Source organism: Schistocerca gregaria, chromosome 5, assembly GCF_023897955.1.
Source record: "Schistocerca gregaria isolate iqSchGreg1 chromosome 5, iqSchGreg1.2, whole genome shotgun sequence".
Taxonomy (NCBI): domain Eukaryota; kingdom Metazoa; phylum Arthropoda; class Insecta; order Orthoptera; family Acrididae; genus Schistocerca; species Schistocerca gregaria.
In genome coordinates this window covers 575,424,899-575,444,855 of record NC_064924.1, presented here as the reverse complement: position 1 = coordinate 575,444,855, position 19,957 = coordinate 575,424,899, and the positions used below count along the sequence as shown (strand labels likewise).

The following is a 19,957-nucleotide window of genomic DNA, read 5'->3' as shown; positions in this document are numbered from 1 at the left end:
CGTATACGTCGCGAGTGCCATATGACAGGGCCTGTCTCTCGATGTCGATTTGTATTTTGTGTCTCTTAAGTGTCGGTCTGCAGTAGGCCGCTGTTGGCCGAGCGACGTGCAGTCGCCTTACATGAAGCCCCATGGGCAACGCCAGTGCCACTGTGAACAACAGCAAACTGTAGCCAGAGAGTGGAGCCGAAAGGCGCATTTCGCAGTCGAGCCACGTTATCCCACAAGCTGTGCACTAGGACAAGAAATTGCAGACCGCAAACTTTTGGTGGCCTGACGGTCGTCGCCGATCGTAAGGGCGAAACAGTCGAGAGATTTGGAGAACGGAAATGTGTACACTCACAGCAGCAGCTGTGCGCCAAATCAATTATCTGGTCGAGCGCTGCAAGATTCAGTGTGATGAAGTGAGAATTCGGGGATAGCACGCAAGTTCAAAGCTGCCGCCTTATTAGCTCAGTGGTAGAGCACTGGTCTTATAAACCAGGAGTCGTGAGTTCGAACCTCACAGAAGGCATCCGTTTTTTTAACTTTCCTGCAACGTGCGGAGCTACCTCGAGCAATACCTATCACATGGCAGTACACTGAATGAAAGGGATGTTCTACAACCTATGTCAAGTATTCTACTGGCCTAGGAGGTTTTCTGAATGCATAGGCAGAACAGTGGTTTGTATGCATTTTGTAGTATAATGTCATTCGCTTATGAGCGTCGCTACAGTGTGCATGCACGTTATCCATGTGAAGAGGCATAAGCAGATGCTACCATTCTGCGAGATTCCTGCAGAATGTGTACGAATTGCGTTGATATAGAGAGCACAAGTGAGCCAAAGTCAACGCCTCCGTGGCGCAATCGGCTAGCGCGTTCGGCAGTTAACCGAAAGGTTGGTGGTTCGAGCCCACCCGGGGGCGAAATCGTTTTAACCGTCACCGAGGTGAGGACATACATCAACTTTGTTAGAGATACACAGCTAGTGTGGCAATTTGGCTGCGAAGGAGTGATGCCACAGATGCTTATACACATTCAGGCAGGTGGCACTGTAGGTAAAAACATGGCCCTACACAGACGTTCTACTGTTTTCCTATTTATTCACCATGTGTGACACTGCAGTGGAGCGACGCCCACTACAAAAGACGTTTTATTTACATTCAATTTGAGCGTATACGTCGCGAGTGCCATATGACAGGGCCTGTCTCTCGATGTCGATTTGTATTTTGTGTCTCTTAAGTGTCGGTCTGCAGTAGGCCGCTGTTGGCCGAGAGACGTGCAGTCGCCTTACATGAAGCCCCATGGGCAACGCCAGTGCCACTGTGAACAACAGCAAACTGTAGCCAGAGAGTGGAGCCGAAAGGCGCATTTCGCAGTCGAGCCACGTTATCCCACAAGCTGTGCACTAGGACAAGAAATTGCAGACCGCAAACTTTTGGTGGCCTGACGGTCGTCGCCGATCGTAAGGGCGAAACAGTCGAGAGATATGGAGAACGGCAATGTGGACACTCCCAGCAGCAGCAGTGCGCCAAATCAATTATCTGGTCGAGGGCTGCAAGATTCAGTGTGATGAAGCGAGAATTCAGGGATAGCTCGCAAATTCAAAGCTGCCGCCTTCTTAGCTCAGTGGTAGAACACTGGTCTCGTAAACCAGGCGTCGTGAGTTCGAACCTCACAGAAGGCATCCATTTTTTTAACTTTCCTGCAACGTGCGGAGCTACATCGAGCAATATCTATCACATGGCAGTACACTGAATGAAAGTGATGTTCTTCAACCTATGACAAGTATTCTACTGACCTAGGAGGTTATCTGAATGCATAGGCAGAACAGTGGTTTGAATGCATTTTGTAGTATAATGTCACTCGTTTATGAGCGTCGCTACAGTGTGCATGCACGTTATCCATGTGAAGAGGCATAAGCAGATGCTACCATTCTGCGAGATTCCTGCAGAATGTGTACGAATTGCGTTGATATAGAGAGCAAAAGTGAGCCAAAATCGACGCCTCCGTGGCGCAATCGGCTAGCGCGTTCGGCTGTTAACCGAAAGGTTGGTGGTTCGAGCCCACTCGGGGGCGAAATCGTTTTAACCGTCACCGAGGTGAGGACATACGTCAACTTTGTTAGAGATACACAGCTAGTGTGGCAATTTGGCTGCGAAGGAGTGATGCCACAGATGCTTATACACATTCAGGCAGGTGGCACTGTAGGTAAAAACATGGCCCTACACAGACGTTCTAGTGTTTTCCTATTTATTCACCATGTGTGACACTGCAGTGGAGCGATGCCCACTACAAAAGACGTTTTATTTACATTCAATTTGAGCGTATACGTCGCGAGTGCCATATGACAGGGCCTGTCTCTCGATGTCGATTTGTATTTTGTGTCTCTTAAGCGTCGGTCTGCAGTAGGCCGCTGTTGGCCGAGCGACGTGCAGTCGCCTTACATGAAGCCCCATGGGCAACGCCAGTGCCACTGTGAACAACAGCAAACTGTAGCCAGAGAGTGGAGCCGAAAGGCGCATTTCGCAGTCGAGCCACGTTATCCCACAAGCTGTGCACTAGGACAAGAAATTGCAGACCGCAAACTATTGGTGGCCTGACGGTCGTCGCCGATCGTAAGGGCGAAACAGTCGAGAGATATGGAGAACGGAAATGTGGACACTCCCAGCAGCAGCAGTGCGCCAAATCAATTATCTGGTCGAGCGCTGCAAGATTCAGTGCGACGCCCACTACAAAAGACGTTTTATTTACATTCAATTTAAGCGTATACGTCGCGAGTGCCATTTGACTGGGCCTGTCTCTCGATGTCGATTTGTATTTTGTGTCTCTTAAGTGTCGGTCTGCAGTAGGCCGCTGTTGGCCGAGCGACGTGCAGTCGCCTTACATGAAGCCCCATGGGCAACGCCAGTGCCACTGTGAACAACAGCAAACTGTAGCCAGAGAGTGGAGCCGAAAGGCGCATTTCGCAGTCGAGCCACGTTATCCCACAAGCTGTGCACTAGGACAAGAAATTGCAGACCGCAAACTTTTGGTGGCCTGACGGTCGTCGCCGATCGTAAGGGCGAAACAGTCGAGGGATATGGAGAACGGCAATGTGGACACTCCCAGCAGCAGCAGTGCGCCAAATCAATTATCTGGTCGAGCGCTGCAAGATTCAGTGTGATGAAGTGACAATTCGGGGATAGCTCGCAAATTCAAAGCTGCCGCCTTCTTAGCTCAGTGGTAGAGCGCTGGTCTCGTAAACCAGGTGTCGTAAGTTCGAACCTCACAGAAGGCATCCATTTTTTTAACTTTCCTGCAACGTGCGGAGCTACCTCGAGCAATATCTGTCACATGGCAGTACACTGAATGAAAGGGATGTTCTACAACCTATGTCAAGTATTCTACTGGCCTAGGAGGTTTTCTGAATGCATAGGCAGAACAGTGGTTTGTATGCATTTTGTAGTATAATGTCATTCGTTTATGAGCGTCGCTACAGTGTGCATGCACGTTATCCATGTGAAGAGGCATAAGCAGATGCTACCATTCTGCGAGATTCCTGCAGAATGTGTACGAATTGCTTTGATATAGAGAGCACAAGTGAGCCAAAGTCAACGCCTCCGCGGCGCGTTTGGCTAGAGCCTTCGGCTGTTAACCGAAAGGTTGGTGGTTCGAGCCCACCCGGGGGCGAAATCGTTTTAACCGTCACCGAGGTGAGGACATACATCAACTTAGTTAGAGATACACAGCTAGTGTGGCAATTTGGCTGCGAAGGAGTGATGCCACAGATGCTTATACACATTCAGGCAGGTGGCACTGTAGGTAAAAACATGTCCCTACACAGACGTTCTAGTGTTTTCCTATTTATTCACCATGTGTGACACTGCAGTGGAGCGACGCCCACTACAAAAGACGTTTTATTTACATTCAATTTCAGCGTATACGTCGCGAGTGCCATATGACAGGGCCTGTCTCTCGATGTCGATTTGTATTTTGTGTCTCTTAAGCGTCGGTCTGCAGTAGGCCGCTGTTGGCCGAGCGACGTGCAGTCGCCTTACATGAAGCCCCATGGGCAACGCCAGTGCCACTGTGAACAACAGCAAACTGTAGCCAGAGAGTGGAGCCGAAAGGCGCATTTCGCAGTCGAGCCACGTTATCCCACAAGCTGTGCACTAGGACAAGAAATTGCAGACCGCAAACTTTTGGTGGCCTGACGGTCGTCGCCGATCGTAAGGGCGAAACAGTCGAGAGATATGGAGAACGGCAATGTGGACACTCCCAGCAGCAGCAGTGCGCCAAATCAATTATCTGGTCGAGCGCTGCAAGATTCTATGTGATGAAGTGACAATTCGGGGATAGCTCGCAAATCCAAAGCTGCCGCCTTCTTAGCTCAGTGGTAGAGCGCTGGTCTCGTAAACCAGGTGTCGTAAGTTCGAACCTCACAGAAGGCATCCATTTTTTTAACTTTCCTGCAACGTGCGGAGCTACCTCGAGCAATATCTGTCACATGGCAGTACACTGAATGAAAGGGATGTTCTACAACCTATGTCAAGTATTCTACTGGCCTAGGAGGTTTTCTGAATGCATAGGCAGAACAGTGGTTTGTATGCATTTTGTAGTATAATGTCATTCGTTTATGAGCGTCGCTACAGTGTGCATGCACGTTATCCATGTGAAGAGGCATAAGCAGATGCTACCATTCTGCGAGATTCCTGCAGAATGTGTACGAATTGCTTTGATATAGAGAGCACAAGTGAGCCAAAGTCAACGCCTCCGCGGCGCATTTGGCTAGAGCCTTCGGCTGTTAACCGAAAGGTTGGTGGTTCGAGCCCACCCGGGGGCGAAATCGTTTTAACCGTCACCGAGGTGAGGACATACATCAACTTAATTAGAGATACACAGCTAGTGTGGCAATTTGGCTGCGAAGGAGTGATGCCACAGATGCTTATACACATTCAGGCAGGTGGCACTGTAGGTAAAAACATGTCCCTACACAGACGTTCTACTGTTTTCCTATTTATTCACCATGTGTGACACTGCAGTGGAGCGACGCCCACTACAAAAGACGATTTATTTACATTCAATGTGAGCGTATACGTCGCGAGTGCCATATGACAGGGCCTGTCTCTCGATGTCGATTTGTATTTTGTGTCTCTTAAGCGTCGGTCTGCCGTAGGCCGCTGTTGGCCGAGCGACGTGCAGTCGCCTTACATGAAGCCCCATGGGCAACGCCAGTGCCACTGTGAACAACAGCAAACTGTAGCCAGAGAGTGGAGCCGAAAGGCGCATTTCGCAGTCGAGCCACGTTATCCCACAAGCTGTGCACTAGGACAAGAAATTGCAGACCGCAAACTTTTGGTATCCTGACGGTCGTCGCCGATCGTAAGGGCGAAACAGTCGAGAGATATGGAGAACGGAAATGTGGACACTCCCAGCAGCAGCAGTGCGCCAAATCATATATCTGGTTGAGCGCTGCAAGATTCAGTGCGACGCCCACTACAAAAGACGTTTTATTTACATTCAATTTAAGCCTATACGTCGCGAGTGCCATTTGACAGGGCCTGTCTCTCGATGTCGATTTGTATTTTGTGTCTCTTAAGTGTCGGTCTGCAGTAGGCCGCTGTTGGCCGAGCGACGTGCAGTCGCCTTACATGAAGCCCCATGGGCAACGCCAGTGCCACTGTGAACAACAGCAAACTGTAGCCAGAGAGTGGAGCCGAAAGGCGCATTTCGCAGTCGTGCCACGTTATCCCACTAGCTGTGCACTAGGACAAGAAATTGCAGACCGCAAACGTTTGGTGGCCTGACGGTCGTCGCCGATCGTAAGAGCGAAACAGTCGAGAGATTTGGAGAACGGCAATGTGGACACTCCCAGCAGCAGCAGTGCGCCAAATCAATTATCTGGTCGAGGGCTGCAAGATTCAGTGTGATGAAGTGAGAGTTCGGGGATAGCTCGCAAGTTCAAAGCTGCCGCCTTCTTAGCTCAGTGGTAGAGCACTGGTCTCGTAAACCAGGAATCAAGAGTTCGAACCTCAGAGAAGGCATCCATTTTTTTAACTTTCCTGCAATGTGCGGAGCTACCTCGAGCAATATCTATCACATGGCAGTACACTGAATGAAAGGGATGTTCTACAACCTATGTCAAGTATTCTACTGGCCTAGGAGGTTTTCTGAATGCATAGGCAGAACAGTGGTTTGTATGCATTTTGTAGTATAATGTCATTCGTTTATGAGCGTCGCTACAGTGTGCATGCACGTTATCCATGTGAAGAGGCATAAGCAGATGCTACCATTCTGCGAGATTCCTGCAGAATGTGTACGAATTGCGTTGATATGGAGAGCACAAGTGAGCCAAAATCGACGCCTCCGTGGCGCAATCGGCTAACGCGTTCGGCTGTTAACCGAAAGGTTGGTGGTTCGAGCCCACCCGGGGGCGAAATCGTTTTAACCGTCACCGAGGTGAGGACTTACGTCAACTTTGTTAGAGATACACAGCTAGTGTGGCAATTTGGCTGCGAAGGAGTGATGCCACAGATGCTTATACACATTCAGGCAGGTGGCACTGTAGGTAAAAACATGGCCCTACACAGACGTTCTACTGTTTTCCTATTTATTCACCATGTGTGACACTGCAGTGGAGCGACGCCCACTACAAAAGACGTTTTATTTACATTCAATTTCAGCGTATACGTCGCGAGTGCCATATGACAGGGCCTGTCTCTCGATGTCGATTTGTATTTTGTGTCTCTTAAGCGTCGGTCTGCAGTAGGCCGCTGTTGGCCGAGCGACGTGCAGTCGCCTTACATGAAGCCCCATGGGCAACGCCAGTGCCACTGTGAACAACAGCAAACTGTAGCCAGAGAGTGGAGCCGAAAGGCGCATTTCGCAGTCGAGCCACGTTATCCCACAAGCTGTGCACTAGGACAAGAAATTGCAGACCGCAAACTTTTGGTGGCCTGACGGTCGTCGCCGATCGTAAGGGCGAAACAGTCGAGAGATATGGAGAACGGAAATGTGGACACTCCCAGCAGCAGCAGTGCGCCAAATCATATATCTGGTCGAGCGCTGCAAGATTCAGTGCGACGCCCACTACAAAAGACGTTTTATTTACATTCAATTTAAGCGTATACGTCGCGAGTGCCATTTGACTGGGCCTGTCTCTCGATGTCGATTTGTATTTTGTGTCTCTTAAGTGTCGGTCTGCAGTAGGCCGCTGTTGGCCGAGCGACGTGCAGTCGCCTTACATGAAGCCCCATGGGCAACGCCAGTGCCACTGTGAACAACAGCAAACTGTAGCCAGAGAGTGGAGCCGAAAGGCGCATTTCGCAGTCGTGCCACGTTATCCCACTAGCTGTGCACTAGGACAAGAAATTGCAGACCGCAAACGTTTGGTGGCCTGACGGTCGTCGCCGATCGTAAGGGCGAAACAGTCGAGAGATTTGGAGAACGGAAATGTGGACACTCCCAGCAGCAGCAGTGCGCCAAATCAATTATCTGGTCGAGCGCTGCAAGATTCAGTGTGATGAAGTGAGAATTCGGGGATAGCTCGCAAATTCAAAGCTGCCGCCTTCTTAGCTCAGTGGTAGAGCGCTGGTCTCGTAAACCAGGTGTCGTAAGTTCGAACCTCACAGAAGGCATCCATTTTTTTAACTTTCCTGCAACGTGCGGAGCTACCTCGAGCAATATCTATCACATGGCAGTACACTGAATGAAAGGGATGTTCTACAACCTATGTCAAGTATTCTACTGGCCTAGGAGGTTTTCTGAATGCATTGGCAGAACAGTGGTTTGTATGCATTTTGTAGTATAATGTCATTCGTTTATGAGCGTCGCTACAGTGTGCATGCACGTTATCCATGTGAAGAGGCATAAGCAGATGCTACCATTCTGCGAGATTCCTGCAGAATGTGTACGAATTGCTTTGATATAGAGAGCACAAGTGAGCCAAAGTCAACGCCTCCGCGGCGCAATTGGCTAGAGCCTTCGGCTGTTAACCGAAAGGTTGGTGGTTCGAGCCCACCCGGGGGCGAAATCGTTTTAACCGTCACCGAGGTGAGGACATACATCAACTTAGTTAGAGATACACAGCTAGTGTGGCAATTTGGCTGCGAAGGAGTGATGCCACAGATGCTTATACACATTCAGGCAGGTCGCACTGTAGGTAAAAACATGGCCCTACACAGACGTTCTACTGTTTTCCTATTTATTCACCATGTGTGACACTGCAGTGGAGCGACGCCCACTACAAAAGACGTTTTATTTACATTCAATTTGAGCGTATACGTCGCGAGTGCCATATGACAGGGCCTGTCTCTCGATGTCGATTTGTATTTTGTGTCTCTTAAGTGTCGGTCTGCAGTAGGCCGCTGTTGGCCGAGCGACGTGCAGTCGCCTTACATGAAGCCCCATGGGCAACGCCAATGCCACTGTGAACAACAGCAAACTGTAGCCAGAGAGTGGAGCCGAAAGGCGCATTTCGCAGTCGAGCCACGTTATCCCACAAGCTGTGCACTAGGACAAGAAATTGCAGACCGCAAACGTTTGGTGGCCTGACGGTCGTCGCCGATCGTAAGGGCGAAAAAGTCGAGAGATTTGGAGAACGGCAATGTGGACACTCCCAGCAGCAGCAGTGCGCCAAATCAATTATCTGGTCGAGGGCTGCAAGATTCAGTGTGATGAAGTGAGAGTTCGGGGATAGCTCGCAAGTTCAAAGCTGCCGCCTTCTTAGCTCAGTGGTAGAGCACTGGTCTCGTAAACCAGGAGTCGTGAGTTCGAACCTCACAGAAGGCATCCATTTTTCTAACTTTCCTGCAACGTGCGGAGCTACCTCGAGCAATATCTGTCACATGGCAGTACACTGAATGAAAGGGATGTTCTTCAACCTATGACAAGTATTCTACTGGCCTAGGAGGTTTTCTGAATGCATAGGCAGAACAGTGGTTTGTATGCATTTTGTAGTATAATGTCATTCGTTTATGAGCGTCGCTACACTGTGCATGCACGTTATCCATGTGAAGAGGCATAAGCAGATGCTACCATTCTGCGAAATTCCTGAAGAATGTGTACGAATTGCGTTGATATAGAGAGCAAAATCGACGCCTCCGTGGCGCAATCGGCTAGCGCGTTCGGCTGTTAACCGAAAGGTTGGTGGTTCGAGCCCACCCGGGGGCGAAATCGTTTTAACCGTCACCGAGGTGAGGACATACGTCAACTTTGTTAGAGATACACAGCTAGTGTGGCAATTTGGCTGCGAAGGAGTGATGCCACAGATGCTTATACACATTCAGGCAGGTGGCACTGTAGGTAAAAACATGTCCCTACACAGACGTTCTACTGTTTTCCTATTTATTCACCATGTGTGACACTGCAGTGGAGCGACGCCCACTACAAAAGACGTTTTATTTACATTCAATTTGAGCGTATACGTCGCGAGTGCCATATGACAGGGCCTGTCTCTCGATGTCGATTTGTACTTTGTGTCTCTTAAGTGTCGGTCTGCAGTAGGCCGCTGTTGGCCGAGCGACGTGCAGTCGCCTTACATGAAGCCCCATGGGCAACGCCAGTGCCACTGTGAACAACAGCAAACTGTAGCCAGAGAGTGGAGCCGAAAGGCGCATTTCGCAGTCGAGCCACGTTATCCCACAAGCTGTGCACTAGGACAAGAAATTGCAGACCGCAAACGTTTGGTGGCCTGACGGTCGCCGCCGATCGTAAGGGCGAAACAGTCGAGAGATTTGGAGAACGGCAATGTGGACACTCCCAGCAGCAGCAGTGCGCCAAATCAATTATCTGGTCGAGGGCTGCAAGATTCAGTGTGATGAAGTGAGAATTCGGGGATAGCTCGCAAATACAAAGCTGCCGCCTTCTTAGCTCAGTGGTAGAACACTGGTCTCGTAAACCAGGAGTCGTGAGCTCGAACCTCACAGAAGGCATCCATTTTTTTAACTTTCCTGCAACGTGCGGAGCTACCTCGAGCAATATCTATCACATGGCAGTACACTGAATGAAAGGGATGTTCTACAACCTATGTCAAGTATTCTACTGGCCTAGGAGGTTTTCTGAATGCATAGGCAGAACAGTGGTTTGTATGCATTTTGTAGTATAATGTCATTCGTTTATGAGCGTCGCTACAGTGTGCATGCACGTTATCCATGTGAAGAGGCATAAGCAGATGCTACCATTCTGCGAGATTCCTGCAGAATGTGTACGAATTGCGTTGATATGGAGAGCACAAGTGAGCCAAAATCGACGCCTCCGTGGCGCAATCGGGTAGCGCGTTCGGCTGTTAACCGAAAGGTTGGTGGTTCGAGCCCACCCGGGGGCGAAATCGTTTTAACCGTCACCGAGGTGAGGACATACGTCAACTTTGTTAGAGATACACAGCTAGTGTGGCAATTTGGCTGCGAAGGAGTGATGCCACAGATGCCTATACACATTCAGGCAGGTGGCACTGTAGGTAATAACATGGCCCTACACAGACGTTCTACTGTTTTCCTATTTAATCACTATGTGTGACACTGCAGTGGAGCGACGCCCACTACAAAAGACGTTTTATTTACATTCAATTTGAGCGTATACGTCGCGAGTGCCATATGACAGGGCCTGTCTCTCGATGTCGATTTGTATTTTGTGTCTCTTAAGTGTCGGTCTGCAGTAGGCCGCTGTTGGCCGAGCGACGTGCAGTCGCCTTACATGAAGCCCCATGGGCAACGCCAGTGCCACTGTGAACAACAGCAAACTGTAGCCAGAGAGTGGAGCCGAAAGGCGCATTTCGCAGTCGAGCCACGTTATCCCACAAGCTGTGCACTAGGACAAGAAATTGCAGACCGCAAACGTTTGGTGGCCTGACGGTCGCCGCCGATCGTAAGGGCGAAACAGTCGAGAGATTTGGAGAACGGCAATGTGGACACTCCCAGCAGCAGCAGTGCGCCAAATCAATTATCTGGTCGAGGGCTGCAAGATTCAGTGTGATGAAGTGAGAATTCGGGGATAGCTCGCAAATTCAAAGCTGCCGCCTTCTTAGCTCAGGGGTAGAGCACTGGTCTCGTAAACCAGGAGTCGTGAGTTCGAACCTCACAGAAGGCATCCATTTTTTCAACTTTCCTGCAACGTGCGGAGCTACCTCGAGCAATATCTATCACATGGCAGTACACTGAATGAAAGGGATGTTCTTCAACCTATGACAAGTATTCTACTGGCCTAGGAGGTTTTCTGAATGCATAGGCAGAACAGTGGTTTGTATGCATTTTGTAGTATAATGTCATACGTTTATGAGCGTCGCTACAGTGTGCATGCACGTTATCCATGTGAAGAGGCCTAAGCAGATGCTACCATTCTGCGAGATTCCTGCAGAATGTGTACGAATTGCGTTGATATAGAGAGCACAAGTGAGCCAAAATCGACGCCTCCGTGGCGCAATCAGCTAGCTCGTTCGGCTGTAAACCGAAAGGTTGGTGGTTCGAGCCCACCCGGGGGCGAAATCGTTTTAACCGTCACCGAGGTGAGGACATACGTCAACTTTGTTAGAGATACACAGCTAGTGTGGCAATTTGGCTGCGAAGGAGTGATGCCACAGATGCTTATACACATTCAGGCAGGTGGCACTGTAGGTAAAAACATGGCCCTACACAGACGTTCTACTGTTTTCCTATTTATTCACCATGAGTGACACTGCAGTGGAGCGACGCCCACTACAAAAGACGTTTTATTTACATTCAATTTGAGCGTATACGTCGCGAGTGCCATATGACAGGGCCTGTATCTCGATGTCGATTTGTATTTTGTGTCTCTTAAGTATCGGTCTGCAGTAGGCCGCTGTTGGCCGAGCGACGTGCAGTCGCCTTACATGAAGCCCCATGGGCAACGCCAGTGCCACTGTGAACAACAGCAAACTGTAGCCAGAGAGCGGAGCCGAAAGGCGCATTTCGCAGTCGAGCCACGTTATCCCACAAGCTGTGCACTAGGACAAGAAATTGCAGACCGCAAACTTTTGGTGGCCTGACGGTCGTCGCCGATCGTAAGGGCGAAACAGTCGAGAGATATGGAGAACGGCAATGTGGACACTCCCAGCAGCAGCAGTGCGCCAAATCAATTATCTGGTCGAGCGCTGCAAGATTCAGTGTGATGAAGTGAGAATTCGGGGATAGCTCGCAAATTCAAAGCTGCCGCCTTCTTAGCTCAGTGGTAGAGCGCTGGTCTGGTAAACCAGGAGTCGTGAGTTCGAACCTCACAGAAGGCATCCATTTTTTTAACTTTCCTGCAACGTGCGGAGCTACCTCGAGCAATATCTATCACATGGCAGTACACTGAATGAAAGGGATGTTCTACAACCTATGTCAAGTATTCTACTGGCCTAGGAGGTTTTCTGAATGCATAGGCAGAACAGTGGTTTGTATGCATTTTGTAGTATAATGTCATTCGTTTATGAGCGTCGCTACAGTGTGCATGCACGTTATCCATGTGAAGAGGCATAAGCAGATGCTACCATTCTGCGAGATTCCTGCAGAATGTGTACGAATTGCGTTGATATAGAGAGCACAAGTGAGCCAAAATCGACGCCTCCGTGGCGCAATCGGCTAGCGCGTTCGGCTGTTAACCGAAAGGTTGGTGGTTCGAGCCCACCCGGGGGCGAAATCGTTTTAACCGTCACCGAGGTGAGGACATACGTCAACTTTGTTAGAGATACACAGCTAGTGTGGCAATTTGGCTGCGAAGGAGTGATGCCACAGATGCTTATACACATTCAGGCAGGTGGCACTGTAGGTAAAAACATGTCCCTACACAGACGTTCTACTGTTTTCCTATTTATTCACCATGTGTGACACTGCAGTGGAGCGACGCCCACTACAAAAGACGTTTTATTTACATTCAATTTGAGCGTATACGTCGCGAGTGCCATTTGACAGGGCCTGTCTCTCGATGTCGATTTGTATTTTGTGTCTCTTAAGTGTCGGTCTGCAGTAGGCCGCTGTTGGCCGAGCGACGTGCAGTCGCCTTACATGAAGCCCCATGGGCAACGCCAGTGCCACTGTGAACAACAGCAAACTGTAGCCAGAGAGTGGAGCCGAAAGGCGCATTTCGCAGTCGAGCCACGTTATCCCACAAGCTGTGCACTAGGACAAGAAATTGCAGACCGCAAACGTTTGGTGGCCTGACGGTCGCCGCCGATCGTAAGGGCGAAACAGTCGAGAGATTTGGAGAACGGCAATGTGGACACTCCCAGCAGCAGCAGTGCGCCAAATCAATTATCTGGTCGAGGGCTGCAAGATTCAGTGTGATGAAGTGAGAATTCGGGGATAGCTCGCAAATACAAAGCTGCCGCCTTCTTAGCTCAGTGGTAGAACACTGGTCTCGTAAACCAGGAGTCGTGAGCTCGAACCTCACAGAAGGCATCCATTTTTTTAACTTTCCTGCAACGTGCGGAGCTACCTCGAGCAATATCTATCACATGGCAGTACACTGAATGAAAGGGATGTTCTACAACCTATGTCAAGTATTCTACTGGCCTAGGAGGTTTTCTGAATGCATAGGCAGAACAGTGGTTTGTATGCATTTTGTAGTATAATGTCATTCGTTTATGAGCGTCGCTACAGTGTGCATGCACGTTATCCATGTGAAGAGGCATAAGCAGATGCTACCATTCTGCGAGATTCCTGCAGAATGTGTACGAATTGCGTTGATATGGAGAGCACAAGTGAGCCAAAATCGACGCCTCCGTGGCGCAATCGGGTAGCGCGTTCGGCTGTTAACCGAAAGGTTGGTGGGTCGAGCCCACCCGGGGGCGAAATCGTTTTAACCGTCACCGAGGTGAGGACATACGTCAACTTTGTTAGAGATACACAGCTAGTGTGGCAATTTGGCTGCGAAGGAGTGATGCCACAGATGCTTATACACATTCAGGCAGGTGGCACTGTAGGTAAAAACATGGCCCTACATAGACGTTCTAGTGTTTTCCTATTTATTCACCATGTGTGACACTGCAGTGGAGCGACGCCCACTACAAAAGACGTTTTATTTACATTCAATTTGAGCGTATACGTCGCGAGTGCCATATGACAGGGCCTGTCTCTCGATGTCGATTTGTATTTTGTGTCTCTTAAGTGTCGGTCTGCAGTAGGCCGCTGTTGGCCGAGCGACGTGCAGTCGCCTTACATGAAGCCCCATGGGCAACGCCAGTGCCACTGTGAACAACAGCAAACTGTAGCCAGAGAGTGGAGCCGAAAGGCGCATTTCGCAGTCGAGCCACGTTATCCCACAAGCTGTGCACTAGGACAAGAAATTGCAGACCGCAAACGTTTGGTGGCCTGACGGTCGCCGCCGATCGTAAGGGCGAAACAGTCGAGAGATTTGGAGAACGGCAATGTGGACACTCCCAGCAGCAGCAGTGCGCCAAATCAATTATCTGGTCGAGGGCTGCAAGATTCAGTGTGATGAAGTGAGAATTCGGGGATAGCTCGCAAATTCAAAGCTGCCGCCTTCTTAGCTCAGTGGTAGAGCGCTGGTCTGGTAAACCAGGAGTCGTGAGTTCGAACCTCACAGAAGGCATCCATTTTTTTAACTTTCCTGCAACGTGCGGAGCTACCTCGAGCAATATCTATCACATGGCAGTACACTGAATGAAAGGGATGTTCTTCAACCTATGACAAGTATTCTACTGGCCTAGGAGGTTTTCTGAATGCATAGGCAGAACAGTGGTTTGTATGCATTTTGTAGTATAATGTCATTCGTTTATGAGCGTCGCTACAGTGTGCATGCACGTTATCCATGTGAAGAGGCATAAGCAGATGCTACCATTCTGCGAGATTCCTGCAGAATGTGTACGAATTGCGTTGATATAGAGAGCAAAAATTAGCCAAAATCGACGTCTCCGTGGCGCAATCGGCTAGCGCGTTCGGCTGTTAACCGAAAGGTTGGTGGTTCGAGCCCACCCGGGGGCGAAATCGTTTTAACCGTCACCGAGGTGAGGACATACATCAACTTTGTTAGAGATACACAGCTAGTGTGGCAATTTGGCTGCGAAGGAGTGATGCCACAGATGCTTATACACATTCAGGCAGGTGGCACTGTAGGTAAAAACATGGCCCTACACAGACGTTCTACTGTTTTCCTATTTATTCACCATGTGTGACACTGCAGTGGAGCGACGCCCACTACAAAAGACGTTTTATTTACATTCAATTTGAGCGTATACGTCGCGAGTGCCATATGACAGGGCCTGTCTCTCGATGTCGATTTGTATTTTGTGTCTCTTAAGTGTCGGTCTGCAGTAGGCCGCTGTTGGCCGAGCGACGTGCAGTCGCCTTACATGAAGCCCCATGGGCAACGCCAGTGCCACTGTGAACAACAGCAAACTGTAGCCAGAGAGTGGAGCCGAAAGGCGCATTTCGCAGTCGAGCCACGTTATCCCACAAGCTGTGCACTAGGACAAGAAATTGCAGACCGCAAACGTTTGGTGGCCTGACGGTCGCCGCCGATCGTAAGGGCGAAACAGTCGAGAGATTTGGAGAACGGCAATGTGGACACTCCCAGCAGCAGCAGTGCGCCAAATCAATTATCTGGTCGAGGGCTGCAAGATTCAGTGTGATGAAGTGAGAATTCGGGGATAGCTCGCAAGTTCAAAGCTGCCGCCTTCTTAGCTCAGTGGTAGAGCACTGGTCTCGTAAACCAGGAGTCGTGAGTTCGAACCTCACAGAAGGCATCCATTTTTCTAACTTTCCTGCAACGTGCGGAGCTACCTCGAGCAATATCTATCACATGGCAGTACACTGAATGAAAGGGATGTTCTTCAACCTATGACAAGTATTCTACTGGCCTAGGAGGTTTTCTGAATGCATAGGCAGAACAGTGGTTTGTATGCATTTTGTAGTATAATGTCATTCGTTTATGAGCGTCGCTACAGTGTGCATGCACGTTATCCATGTGAAGAGGCATAAGCAGATGCTACCATTCTGCGAGATTCCTGCAGAATGTGTACGAATTGCGTTGATATAGAGAGCAAAATCGACGCCTCCGTGGCGCAATCGGCTAGCGCGTTCGGCTGTTAACCGGAAGGTTGGTGGTTCGAGCCCACCCGGGGGCGAAATCGTTTTAACCGTCACCGAGGTGAGGACATACATCAACTTTGTTAGAGATAAACAGCTAGTGTGGCAATTTGGCTGCGAAGGAGTGATGCCACAGATGTCTATACACATTCAGGCAGGTGGCACTGAAGGTAATAACATGGCCCTACACAGACGTTCTACTGTTTTCCTATTTAATCACTATGTGTGACACTGCAGTGGAGCGACGCCCACTACAAAAGACGTTTTATTTACATTCAATTTGAGCGTATACGTCGCGACTGCCATATGAGAGGGCCTGTCTCTCGATGTCGATTTGTATTTTGTGTCTCTTAAGTGTCGGTCTGCAGTAGGCCGCTGTTGGCCGAGCGACGTGCAGTCGCCTTACATGAAGCCCCATGGGCAACGCCAGTGCCACTGTGAACAACAGCAAACTGTAGCCAGAGAGTGGAGCCGAAAGGCGCATTTCGCAGTCGAGCCACGTTATCCCACAAGCTGTGCACTAGGACAAGAAATTGCAGACCGCAAACTTTTGGTGGCCTGACGGTCGTCGCCGATCGTAAGGGCGAAACAGTCGAGAGATTTGGAGAACGGCAATGTGGACACTCCCAGCAGCAGCAGTGCGCCAAATCAATTATCTGGTCGAGGGCCGCAAGATTCAGTGTGATGAAGTGAGAATTCGGGGAGAGCTCGCAAATTCAAATCTGCCGCCTTCTTAGCTCAGTGGTAGAGCACTGGTCTCGTAAACCAGGAGTCGTGATTTCGAACCTCACAGAAGGCATACATTTTTTTAACTTTCCTGCAACGTGCGGAGCTACCTCGAGCAATATCTATCATATGGCAGTACACTGAATGAAAGGGATGTTCTACAACCTATGACAAGTATTCTACTGGCCTAGGAGGTTTTCTGAATGCATAGGCAGAACAGTTGTTTGTATGCATTTTGTAGTATAATGTCATTCGTTTATGAGCGTCGCTTCAGTGTGCATGCACGTTGTCCATGTGAAGAGGCATAAGCAGATGCTACCATTCTGCGAGATTCCTGTAGAATGTGTACGAATTGCGTTGATATAGATTGCACACGTGAGCCAAAGTCGACGCCTCCGTGGCGCAATCGGCTAGCGCGTTCGGCAGTTAACCGGGAGGTTGGTGGTTCGAGCCACCCCGGGGGCGAAATCGTTTTAACCGTCACCGAGGTGAGGACATACGTCAACTTTGTTAGAGATACACAGCTAGTGTGGCAATTTGGCTGCGAAGGAGTGATGCCACAGATGCTTATACACATTCAGGCAGGTGGCACTGTAGGTAAAAACATGTCCCTACACAGACGTTCTACTGTTTTCCTATTTATTCACCATGTGTGACACTGCAGTGGAGCGACGCCCACTACAAAAGACGTTTTATTTACATTCAATTTAAGCGTATACGTCGCGAGTGCCATTTGACAGGGCCTGTCTCTCGATGTCGATTTGTATTTTGTGTCTCTTAAGTGTCGGTCTGCAGTAGGCCGCTGTTGGCCGAGCGACGTGCAGTCGCCTTACATGAAGCCCCATGGGCAACGCCAGTGCCACTGTGAACAACAGCAAACTGTAGCCAGAGAGTGGAGCCGAAAGGCGCATTTCGCAGTCGAGCCACGTTATCCCACAAGCTGTGCACTAGGACAAGAAATTGCAGACCGCAAACGTTTGGTGGCCTGACGGTCGTCGCCGATCGTAAGGGCGAAACAGTCGAGAGATTTGGAGAACGGCAATGTGGACACTCCCAGCAGCAGCAGTGCGCCAAATCAATTATCTGGTCGAGGGCTGCAAGATTCAGTGTGATGAAGTGAGAATTCGGGGATAGCTCGCAAACACAAAGCTGCCGCCGTCTTAGCTCAGTGGTAGAACACTGGTCTCGTAAACCAGGAGTCGTGAGTTCGAACCTCACAGAAGGCATCCATTTTTTTAACTTTCCTGCAACGTGCGGAGCTACCTCGAGCAATATCTATCACATGGCAGTACACTGAATGAAAGGGATGTTCTTCAACCTATGACAAGTATTCTACTGGCCTAGGAGGTTTTCTGAATGCATAGGCAGAACAGTGGTTTGTATGCATTTTGTAATATAATGTCATTCGTTTATGAGCGTCGCTACAGTGTGCATGCACGTTATCCATGTGAAGAGGCATAAGCAGATGCTACCATTCTGCGAGATTCCTGCAGAATGTGTACGAATTGCGTTGATATAGAGAGCAAAAATTAGCCAAAATCGACGTCTCCGTGGCGCAATCGGCTAGCGCGTTAGGCTGTTAACCGAAAGGTTGGTGGTTCGAGCCCACCCGGGGGCGAAATCGTTTTAACCGTCACCGAGGTGAGGACATACATCAACTTTGTTAGAGATACACAGCTAGTGTGGCAATTTGGCTGCGAAGGAGTGATGCCACAGATGTCTATACACATTCAGGCAGGTGGCACTGAAGGTAATAACATGGCCCTACACAGACGTTCTACTGTTTTCCTATTTAATCACTATGTGTGACACTGCAGTGGAGCGACGCCCACTACAAAAGACGTTTTATTTACATTCAATTTGAGCGTATACGTCGCGACTGCCACATGACAGGGCCTGTCTCTCGATGTCGATTTGTATTTTGTGTCTCTTAAGTGTCGGTCTGCAGTACGCCGCTGTTGGCCGAGCGACGTGCAGTCGCCTTACATGAAGCCCCATGGGCAACGCCAGTGCCACTGTGAACAACAGCAAACTGTAGCCAGAGAGTGGAGCCGAAAGGCGCATTTCGCAGTCGAGCCACGTTATCCCACAAGCTGTGCACTAGGACAAGAAATTGCAGACCGCAAACTTTTGGTGGCCTGACGGTCGTCGCCGATCGTAAGGGCGAAACAGTCGAGAGATTTGGAGAACGGCAATGTGGACACTCCCAGCAGCAGCAGTGCGCCAAATCAATTATCTGGTCGAGGGCTACAAGATTCAGTGTGATGAAGTGAGAATTCGGGGATAGCTCGCAAGTTCAAAGCTGCCGCCTTCTTAGCTCAGTGGTAGAGCACTGGTCTCGTAAACCAGGAGTCGTGAGTTCGAACCTCACAGAAGGCATCCATTTTTCTAACTTTCCTGCAACGTGCGGAGCTACCTCGAGCAATATCTATCACATGGCAGTACACTGAATGAAAGGGATGTTCTTCAACCTATGACAAGTATTCTACTGGCCTAGGAGGTTTTCTGAATGCATAGGCAGAACAGTGGTTTGTATGCATTTTGTAGTATAATGTCATTCGTTTATGAGCGTCGCTACAGTGTGCATGCACGTTATCCATGTGAAGAGGCATAAGCAGATGCTACCATTCTGCGAGATTCCTGCAGAATGTGTACGAATTGCGTTGATATAGAGAACAAAATCGACGCCTCCGTGGCGCAATCGGCTAGCGCGTTCGGCTGTTAACCGGAAGGTTGGTGGTTCGAGCCCACCCGGGGGCGAAATCGTTTTAACCGTCACCGAGGTGAGGACATACATCAACTTTGTTAGAGATAAACAGCTAGTGTGGCAATTTGGCTGCGAAGGAGTGATGCCACAGATGCCTATACACATTCAGGCAGGTGGCACTGTAGGTAATAACATGGCCCTACACAGACGTTCTACTGTTTTCCTATTTATTCACCATGTGTGACACTGCAGTGGAGCGACGCCCACTACAAAAGACGTTTTATTTACATTCAATTTGAGCGTATACGTCGCGAGTGCCATATGACAGGGCCTGTCTCTCGATGTCGATTTGTATTTTGTGTCTCTTAAGTGTCGGTCTGCAGTAGGCCGCTGTTGGCCGAGCGACGTGCAGTCGCCTTACATGAAGCCCCATGGGCAACGCCAGTGCCACTGTGAACAACAGCAAACTGTAGCCAGAGAGTGGAGCCGAAAGGCGCATTTCGCAGTCGAGCCACGTTATCC

The 19,957-nt window shown here is 49.6% G+C and overlaps 29 non-coding genes across 29 annotated transcripts; all 29 read left to right on the top strand.

Moving 5' to 3' along the window:
* Nucleotides 1–442: 442 nt before the first annotated feature.
* On the top strand, nt 443–514 carry Trnai-uau (transfer RNA isoleucine (anticodon UAU)). The gene has a single exon. It is a non-coding gene; the product is annotated as a tRNA-Ile (tRNA).
* A 318-nt stretch (nt 515–832) lies between these two features.
* On the top strand, nt 833–906 carry Trnan-guu (transfer RNA asparagine (anticodon GUU)). Its single transcript has one exon. It is a non-coding gene; the product is annotated as a tRNA-Asn (tRNA).
* A 689-nt stretch (nt 907–1,595) lies between these two features.
* On the top strand, nt 1,596–1,667 carry Trnat-cgu (transfer RNA threonine (anticodon CGU)). The gene has a single exon. It is a non-coding gene; the product is annotated as a tRNA-Thr (tRNA).
* A 318-nt stretch (nt 1,668–1,985) lies between these two features.
* Trnan-guu (transfer RNA asparagine (anticodon GUU)) lies at nt 1,986–2,059 on the top strand. The gene has a single exon. It is a non-coding gene; the product is annotated as a tRNA-Asn (tRNA).
* Nucleotides 2,060–3,188: 1,129 nt separating this feature from the next.
* Trnat-cgu (transfer RNA threonine (anticodon CGU)) lies at nt 3,189–3,260 on the top strand. The gene has a single exon. It is a non-coding gene; the product is annotated as a tRNA-Thr (tRNA).
* Nucleotides 3,261–4,341: 1,081 nt separating this feature from the next.
* Nucleotides 4,342–4,413, top strand: Trnat-cgu (transfer RNA threonine (anticodon CGU)). Its single transcript has one exon. It is a non-coding gene; the product is annotated as a tRNA-Thr (tRNA).
* A 1,521-nt stretch (nt 4,414–5,934) lies between these two features.
* Trnat-cgu (transfer RNA threonine (anticodon CGU)) lies at nt 5,935–6,006 on the top strand. Its single transcript has one exon. It is a non-coding gene; the product is annotated as a tRNA-Thr (tRNA).
* Nucleotides 6,007–6,324: 318 nt separating this feature from the next.
* Nucleotides 6,325–6,398, top strand: Trnan-guu (transfer RNA asparagine (anticodon GUU)). The gene has a single exon. It is a non-coding gene; the product is annotated as a tRNA-Asn (tRNA).
* Nucleotides 6,399–7,527: 1,129 nt separating this feature from the next.
* On the top strand, nt 7,528–7,599 carry Trnat-cgu (transfer RNA threonine (anticodon CGU)). The gene has a single exon. It is a non-coding gene; the product is annotated as a tRNA-Thr (tRNA).
* A 318-nt stretch (nt 7,600–7,917) lies between these two features.
* Nucleotides 7,918–7,991, top strand: Trnan-guu (transfer RNA asparagine (anticodon GUU)). The gene has a single exon. It is a non-coding gene; the product is annotated as a tRNA-Asn (tRNA).
* Nucleotides 7,992–8,680: 689 nt separating this feature from the next.
* On the top strand, nt 8,681–8,752 carry Trnat-cgu (transfer RNA threonine (anticodon CGU)). The gene has a single exon. It is a non-coding gene; the product is annotated as a tRNA-Thr (tRNA).
* A 307-nt stretch (nt 8,753–9,059) lies between these two features.
* Nucleotides 9,060–9,133, top strand: Trnan-guu (transfer RNA asparagine (anticodon GUU)). Its single transcript has one exon. It is a non-coding gene; the product is annotated as a tRNA-Asn (tRNA).
* Nucleotides 9,134–9,822: 689 nt separating this feature from the next.
* Trnat-cgu (transfer RNA threonine (anticodon CGU)) lies at nt 9,823–9,894 on the top strand. The gene has a single exon. It is a non-coding gene; the product is annotated as a tRNA-Thr (tRNA).
* Nucleotides 9,895–10,212: 318 nt separating this feature from the next.
* On the top strand, nt 10,213–10,286 carry Trnan-guu (transfer RNA asparagine (anticodon GUU)). The gene has a single exon. It is a non-coding gene; the product is annotated as a tRNA-Asn (tRNA).
* Nucleotides 10,287–10,975: 689 nt separating this feature from the next.
* Nucleotides 10,976–11,047, top strand: Trnat-cgu (transfer RNA threonine (anticodon CGU)). The gene has a single exon. It is a non-coding gene; the product is annotated as a tRNA-Thr (tRNA).
* Nucleotides 11,048–11,365: 318 nt separating this feature from the next.
* Trnay-gua (transfer RNA tyrosine (anticodon GUA)) lies at nt 11,366–11,439 on the top strand. Its single transcript has one exon. It is a non-coding gene; the product is annotated as a tRNA-Tyr (tRNA).
* Nucleotides 11,440–12,128: 689 nt separating this feature from the next.
* Trnat-ggu (transfer RNA threonine (anticodon GGU)) lies at nt 12,129–12,200 on the top strand. The gene has a single exon. It is a non-coding gene; the product is annotated as a tRNA-Thr (tRNA).
* Nucleotides 12,201–12,518: 318 nt separating this feature from the next.
* Nucleotides 12,519–12,592, top strand: Trnan-guu (transfer RNA asparagine (anticodon GUU)). Its single transcript has one exon. It is a non-coding gene; the product is annotated as a tRNA-Asn (tRNA).
* Nucleotides 12,593–13,281: 689 nt separating this feature from the next.
* Nucleotides 13,282–13,353, top strand: Trnat-cgu (transfer RNA threonine (anticodon CGU)). The gene has a single exon. It is a non-coding gene; the product is annotated as a tRNA-Thr (tRNA).
* A 318-nt stretch (nt 13,354–13,671) lies between these two features.
* Trnan-guu (transfer RNA asparagine (anticodon GUU)) lies at nt 13,672–13,745 on the top strand. Its single transcript has one exon. It is a non-coding gene; the product is annotated as a tRNA-Asn (tRNA).
* A 689-nt stretch (nt 13,746–14,434) lies between these two features.
* Nucleotides 14,435–14,506, top strand: Trnat-ggu (transfer RNA threonine (anticodon GGU)). The gene has a single exon. It is a non-coding gene; the product is annotated as a tRNA-Thr (tRNA).
* A 318-nt stretch (nt 14,507–14,824) lies between these two features.
* Trnan-guu (transfer RNA asparagine (anticodon GUU)) lies at nt 14,825–14,898 on the top strand. The gene has a single exon. It is a non-coding gene; the product is annotated as a tRNA-Asn (tRNA).
* A 689-nt stretch (nt 14,899–15,587) lies between these two features.
* On the top strand, nt 15,588–15,659 carry Trnat-cgu (transfer RNA threonine (anticodon CGU)). The gene has a single exon. It is a non-coding gene; the product is annotated as a tRNA-Thr (tRNA).
* A 307-nt stretch (nt 15,660–15,966) lies between these two features.
* Nucleotides 15,967–16,040, top strand: Trnan-guu (transfer RNA asparagine (anticodon GUU)). The gene has a single exon. It is a non-coding gene; the product is annotated as a tRNA-Asn (tRNA).
* A 689-nt stretch (nt 16,041–16,729) lies between these two features.
* On the top strand, nt 16,730–16,801 carry Trnat-cgu (transfer RNA threonine (anticodon CGU)). The gene has a single exon. It is a non-coding gene; the product is annotated as a tRNA-Thr (tRNA).
* A 1,081-nt stretch (nt 16,802–17,882) lies between these two features.
* Nucleotides 17,883–17,954, top strand: Trnat-cgu (transfer RNA threonine (anticodon CGU)). The gene has a single exon. It is a non-coding gene; the product is annotated as a tRNA-Thr (tRNA).
* Nucleotides 17,955–18,272: 318 nt separating this feature from the next.
* On the top strand, nt 18,273–18,346 carry Trnan-guu (transfer RNA asparagine (anticodon GUU)). The gene has a single exon. It is a non-coding gene; the product is annotated as a tRNA-Asn (tRNA).
* A 689-nt stretch (nt 18,347–19,035) lies between these two features.
* Nucleotides 19,036–19,107, top strand: Trnat-cgu (transfer RNA threonine (anticodon CGU)). The gene has a single exon. It is a non-coding gene; the product is annotated as a tRNA-Thr (tRNA).
* A 307-nt stretch (nt 19,108–19,414) lies between these two features.
* On the top strand, nt 19,415–19,488 carry Trnan-guu (transfer RNA asparagine (anticodon GUU)). Its single transcript has one exon. It is a non-coding gene; the product is annotated as a tRNA-Asn (tRNA).
* Nucleotides 19,489–19,957: the final 469 nt, after the last annotated feature.